At 39.3% G+C, this 7,361-nt stretch overlaps 1 pseudogene; it reads left to right on the forward strand.

Moving 5' to 3' along the window:
- The first annotated feature begins 868 nt into the window (after positions 1–868).
- Positions 869–1,304, forward strand: LOC107296148 (annotated as a pseudogene).
- Positions 1,305–7,361: the final 6,057 nt, after the last annotated feature.

Below are 7,361 nucleotides of genomic sequence, written 5' to 3' on the forward strand. Positions count from 1 at the left end.
TTGATAACTGATTTTGTTTCTTTTATGGATAATTCATGCAAAGGTCAAGTATTCAAGCGACTTTAAAACGTCAAAAGAGTTGTATTTATACTCATCATTTTAGAAAGCTTTATATGAAAAAAAATCAGTGATTTTAAAATTCGGTTAGGAAAGGAAAAGGAAAATAAATAATACAGTCACAACAATGTACATGTGAGCAGGTGTTTAAAGATGCATTGTTTAGCCAAAAGACCATCTGAGAACTTTTTTGATGAGGTGTGCGATCTGATGATCAAGTATTGCTCAAGCATAAGTAAAGTTCTATGGTTTTCTGCAGACACAAGTAATGACTTAAAAAATACCAGTGCCTACAGGTAGTCCTCAAGTTACAACAATTCATTTAATGACTCTTCAAAGTTATAACAGCATTGGAAAAAAGTGACTTATGATTGTTTTTCACACATACAACTGTTGCAGCATCCACATGGTCATGTGATCAAAATTCAGCTTGGCAACTGATTCGTATTTATGATGATTGTAGTGTCCCTAGGTCATGTGATCACCTTTTGCAATCTTCTGACAAGCAAGACAATGAAAGTTAAGCCAGATTCACTGAACAACTGTGTTGCTAATTCAACAACTGCAGTGATTCATTTAACGAACGTTTGGTTTTAATTTATTTACATTTTAATTTACATGGATAGATACATTTTTATGACTGTCAGTCATCCAGAGTTACCCTGTGGTAAGATGGGTAGCCCATAAATTTTATGAATGAATGAATGAATGAACGTGTGGCAGGAAAGGTCATAAAATGGGGCAAAACTCACTTAACAACTGTCTTGCTTAGTAACAGAAATTTTGGACTCAATTTTCTGGGAAGGCTGCCATGGCGGTGGCTGCCGCATCCCTGGAATACAGCCTGGTGGTCCGCCACCCAGCCTCCAAACAGGAACCTGTTGTGGAAAGTGCAGAAGAAGCCAAAGAGCCAACAGAAGCTGATATTAATGGACTTTGTAAGGAAATGTTCACTAAAATGGCTATCTGCTTAACAGGTGAACTGACTGCAACTAGTGAAAATTACAAAGTCCTGGAAAACATGAACAAACTAACTAGTTTGAAGTACCTGGAAATGAAAGACATTGCTATAAACATAAGTCGGAATTTGAAAGACTTAAAATCAGAAATATGCTGTACTTCAGCCATACCTGGAACAAATCAGTCAGATTGAAGAGCAAGTTGCAGCTTTGGAACAGGATGCCTACAAGCTGGATGCATTTTCCAAGAAACTCGAAGCAAAGTGCAAAAAATTGGAAAAGCGATGAAAGAAGGATCTTAAACTGCTTCTGGATGACATAATTTTTTTTCCAGGAAGCCAAACCCAGGATTTCTGCTATTGAACTTCTGAAACAGAATTTATGCCTCAGCAATGCATTTGGACTAGAATAGGGGTAGGCAACCTTGGCTCTTTTATGACTTGTAGACTTCAGCTATGCTGACTCAGGAATTCTGGGAGTTGAAGTCCATGAATCATAAAAGAGCTGAGGTTGCCTACCCCTGGACTAGAATAACCTAAGAACTTTCAAAAGTAGCAGAGGCTACACAAGTCTAAGAATAAATTATTATTATTATTATTATTATGGTCTTAAGGTGAGGACTATCTGTAATTATAAAGAGCTTGGATGTAGTGCAGCTAATCAGAAATGTCAGGGCTATTTGTGAATGTAAAAGAGGCTTTGGAATGAATCGAAACAGTGGTGGATACATTCTAAGGATGGTTACCTTTTGAGATAATGCTCAGTGTGCATTCACTTACAGTTTCTCCTACTATAGAGATATTTATTTAGAGATATGCTGGATCTAGCTTCTTCAACCTGAGCAAGTTGGTTAGGGGACTCCATATATGTCCAGCTAGTTCAGACTAAAGAAGCTACTTGGATAAGCTGCAAAACATTTTGAACCAACAAGAAAAGAAGTCCAGTTTCTCTGACTCAACTTCCAGACAATGCTACTTGGATGATTGAGAATCTTCATCGACATATTACCATGTGTATGTCTTTATCATACAAAAGCTTGCATGTCGTAAGGCAGAGGTCCCCAAACATTTGGGCACCAGGGACAGATTACGTGGAGAGAGGTTTTTCTGCGGACCGGAGGGGGAGTGGTTTTGTGTGCTGCCTGCATCCCGCGGATAGGGCTTTGCTTGTTTGTGTGGACTGGTTGCTGGCATGCCGCGACCCGGTACTCGTCCACGGACCGGGAGTTGGGGACCCCTGCCATAAGGTATGAATGAAACAGGGGAAAAAATAAATCTTATGTTCCCAGATAATTTTCAGAAATAAAATCTGTATTTTAGAGAGTTTTGAAAACACACCTGTCTTGATCATCTTTTAATAACTATCTGGGGGTTTTTTTCCCCCTTCATCTCTTCTGTTTCTTTGTCATTTGCTTTCCTAAGGTTAAATGTCTAACATACTTTTGAGGACCCTCAGACAATATACACCAAAGCTGGAGGCATTAAACCTTCAGGGATATTTTATTCAGTGATATTTTCAGTGGCGTATCAAAGCACATAGCTGAAATATTCCCTGCTGGTTTTTCTGTCAGTGTTCTTGGGCTCTACAAGAACTGAACTGGATTAGTTTTCAAGTACGAAATTCAGGAATTCTACCTGATATCAAGAAAAAGATCTGAGAATAACACTTCACATATTTATGTTGCAGCTTGACACATTACTGATGGTGGTGTGATCAGAACTATTTTCTGGTTATGCTGTTCATAGAAGAGGCATAATTGGGAAAAAACAGTGCGCCAAAAACTGTAAATCCAACTTGCACCCCATTCTTTATCTAATCTCACTGTTATGAAGTTGTTTGAATGCCAGCAAAAAGTATAACTAAATGTAAATACATGGTACCTCATTACTCATCTTTAATTGGCTCTGGAAGTTGCAATGAGTACCAAAAACGATGAGTACTAAACAATTTTTTCCCATAAGAAATTATAGTGAGTCATAAGGCAGCCTACACCAACAAGTTTTGTTGGTATTGGTGTTGAGTACCAAACAAACAAAGAGTACCAGGAAAAAAAATTCATGTCAAAAGGCGTTGAGTACCAAATTTGATGAGTTTCAAAACAGTTGAGTACCAAGGTACCACTGTATGTCAAGTTCATTGATGGAGGAAGTGATACAAATCTACAGAAATAGCTAGTGCAGATGCATATAATCAATGATTTGAGAACAATTTCTAGGGGTATTAGATTTTAATTGGTATTTGTACAGTATATGGGACATCCAACTGGTTGGCTACTGAAGTATGGATGAAAGCAGGCACAATTTACCAAATGTATAATTCAGATTAGAACAGATATGAATTGAATGAGGATCTTGAAATACACACACACACACACACACACACACACGTCCTTAATAATACAACAACATATTGTTTCTCTAAAGTCTCAGGTCTCAAAGCAGATCTTACTCTCCCAAAGAGTATATATGTACAGATCAATGAACTGTAAATCCCATAAGCTAATTACATGTATTTGTAAGGGCAATTAGTTAATTGTGCACATCATGGCTTAAATTGTAGGCACTTTTTGTCCACACAATTAGAGAATAAAATCACCTAAAATCAGCCCTTGATTTCTTGAACAAAGCCCATAACGTAGTTCTATGCCAAAAGTCATTGGGGTGGATCCCTTTTTGCATGGCATTTATTGACCTAATTGATTATCCTGCACCATCTTGTTTGCAGTGTATTAGATCACTTATTATTCTGTCTGTTGCCATAATGTTTGTGCCAATTCTAGTTCTCTTTGCCTATAATTGTATAGTTCCTTTGAGTTAGTGATTGTGGACCAAAGGCATGATAGACATCTTAAGAACCACTTGTTTTCCATTCTCATCACTGTCAAGTTTATTTAATTTATTAAATTTCTACATCACCCATCTCATCTAAGTGATTCTGGATGGTTTATAACATCATAAGTTGGACAGTTAAAGATTTGATCCAGCCTTTTCTCTCTCCTTCACCGGGTGTCCTGCTCAGTGACATTAATAGCCAAATGGTCTCATTTTGATTGTCCTTCCAAAGACTATCCATGTTTCTGTTGGTAAGATATTCTATATGGATGAAGAGTCTATGCACATACTCAAAACCATTGTTTCCTTGTTTTTCTTTCCTAAAATTTACATGGGAAGAGGGGGAACTCTTAACATCCTTAACTGAGAGGTACACAATGGATGGATTGATCAAAAGTACATGATCCTACAGGGCTTTCAATATGACAACCAATATATTGATTTGTATTCAGAAACCTGTGGACAGCCAATACAGTAATTACAATACTTATAATATTAACCCAATGACTTTCACCTGTCCTTGCATTCTGTACCAATTGCAGGCTTTGTGTATTCTCCAAAGGTTCAGACATTATAATTTCCCAAGGACTTTTTTTTTTGTCCTTCTAAGTAGTACACCTGACTTTTAAAAACCGCACACATGGTCACAGAGTTATTTATGGTTACGGAATTATTATTCATTATTTTTGCTTTGCAATATCTTCCTCTATTTAGCAGTGATTCCCAGTAAACTGGTAACTTCCACGGGGCCTTTTTATTCACTCCTAAAGGAAAGATATAGATTACTGATATGTTAAATTGGTAAGGACTCTTCTGGAAACCAACATATGAGTCTCCCTTAATATGTATGCTTGGGCATTATATCACCACAATACAAAAAAGATGCTGAGATCCTAGAAAGTATGCAGAGAAGAGCAGCGAAGATGATAAAGGGTTTGGAGGCTAAGCCATATGATGAACAGTTGAAGGACTATGTATGTCTAGCCTATCAAAGAGAAGAATTGGGGGGGGGGGGCGTTAGGGACGAGAAGCAATGGGTGGAAACTGATCAAGGAGAGAAGCAACTTAGAATTAAAGAGAAACTTCCTGATAGTTAGAACAATTAACCAGTGGAACAACCTGCCTCCAGAAGCGGTGAATGCTCCAACACTGGAAGTTTTTAAGAAGAGACTGGACAGCCGTTTGTCTGAAATGGTGTAGGGTTCCTGCCTGGGCAGGGGGTTGGACTCGATGACCTCCAAGGTCCCTTCCAACTTTATTATTATTATTATTATTATTATTATTATTATTGTTATTGTTATTGTTATTGTTATTGTTATTGTTATTGTTATTGTTATTATTACTGACTTCTAGTACTTGAGGGGCTGTCACAGAGAAGAGGTGATTGACGTATTTTCCAAAGCACCTGAGGGCAGCACAAGAAGTAATGGGTGGAAGCTTGTTAAAGAGAGAGCCAATCTAGAAGTAAGGAGAAACTTTCTGACAGTGAGAACAATTAATCAATGAAATTGTTTGCTTACCAGAGTTGTGGGTGCTCCATCACTGGAGATTTTCAAAAACAGACTGGATAAGCATTTGACCAGGATGGTATAAAGTCTCCTGCCTTGAGCAAGAGATTGGACTAGAACTGCTCTGAGGTCCCTTGCAGCCCTACAATTCTATATTTTACGAAGAAAGTGCTGTGTAGACAATAAGTTTTATACTGGATTTGGAAGCTCCAATTCAAATTTTTGCTCAATCAACTGCAATTACATTTCTTTTAAGTTAGTAACTTCTCTTTTTCCAATAGGCCAGGGGTAGGCAACCTTGGCTCTTTTATGACTCGTGGACTTCAACTCCCAGAATGCATGGCTGGCTCAGGAATTCTGGGAGTTGAAGTCCACGAGTCATAAAAGAGCCAAGGTTGCCTACCCCTGCAGCAGGCGCTCAAGCACTCAGTTATAGCGGCTAGGAAGTATGCATGAATTTGCCTTTCTTAAATTAGTAAGTAGAATCCAAATCACAATTTCATTATTCATATGCTGCCTGACTCCCCCTGACTTGGGGCAGTTTACAAATTATTTAAAACATTAAAAACAAGAAACACAAAATTAAAGCACCCATAGCAGCAGTAGAAATAAAATATTCAGTGTGAAGAATATACTCAGAAAATTGTCCAGAGTAAATGGACCCATGACAAAGCATCCACAATAAAATCTAACATTCAAGTTTGCACAGTAAATGAATAAAGACATCTGCAATAACTTAAGTCATCGTTTTCATCCTTGTCCTCATCCTCCCCAGCATCTCAGCCAAAATCCGTACCATTATTTCCGTCCAACATGCTCTACAGAACATCTGTCTTCTTTGCTTTCCAAACAGCTTTCATTGCAGGAGCTACTCTCATGTTTAAAAGAAGGCTCTGGATGATGAATTTGGGGTCCTTACAGGGAAACACTGTATTCTGTCTTTCTATGCCAAAGCAGTTGTACCTAATTATGTTAAATTTTTTCCCATACACGTAAGATTCTGTATAGGTGATCCATCATCATCTTGAGGATACAGTAGCATACATTATTATGGTTGGTAACACAGTCAGCCAGATGTGTAGACTGGACTTGACATATTTGTCCACCTATTGAGTCCTTCCCATGGTTCCAAAGGTTTTGTGCAAGCCTAGATTTGTACATGTGTCCCTCTCCTGCAGGAGTTGCGTTGGCTGCTGATTTGCTTCTGGGTCCAATTCAAGGTGTTGGTTATCTTCAAAGTCCCACATGATTTGGGACCAGGTTATCTTTTCACAGTCATATCTACTCAACCCAACATAACAAGGAGGCAGGGAATGCTATGGGTCTCCTTTCCAAAGGAGATTCATCTAGTGCAGTGATGGCGAACCTTTTAGAGACTGAGTGCCCAAACTGCAACCCCAAACCCACTTATGAATCGTCGAGTGCCGGGTGGGTGTGGCCCATTGAGTGGGCATGGCCAATTGGGTGGGCGTGGCTGTGGCGGTAACGGCAGACTACGTGGGACTAAAAAGTTCAATCAATCAATTCCAACTTTGCAAGATCTTTTTTTTTCCCGCGAGAAGTTGAATTGACTGATTGAACCTTTTTTTTTTTTGCACACGGCGGCAGAGGCCTAAAGCGAAAAGGTTTTATAAAACCCAGCTGAAGGCCTAGGACTGGGGCGATGGCGCACGTGCCCACAGAGAGGGCTCTGCATGCCACCTGTGGCACGCGTGCCATAGGTTCGCCACCACGGATCTAGTGGGACCAAGATCTTTGGTGGCTCTCTCCCTGTGGAACAACATCCCTGCAGAAATAAAATTGCCCCCCCCTTGCTATTCTTTCACAAAGCCATAGAGACATGATTCTGCCAACAGGGCCCTGGTCACCCCAGAGTGACATGGAGCCCATCAAGTGGCTCATCTGATAGTTGTCATCAGGAAAGTGTGTGTGGGGATATTGTTTTTGTACTGGTGTTTTAGCCATGTAAGCTGCCTGGAGTCACTGAAAGTGAGTTGGGCAGCNTT

Source organism: Protobothrops mucrosquamatus, unplaced genomic scaffold (assembly GCF_001527695.2).
Source record: "Protobothrops mucrosquamatus isolate PMUCROS unplaced genomic scaffold, P.Mucros_1.0 scaffold2665, whole genome shotgun sequence".
Taxonomy (NCBI): Eukaryota; Metazoa; Chordata; class Lepidosauria; order Squamata; family Viperidae; genus Protobothrops; species Protobothrops mucrosquamatus.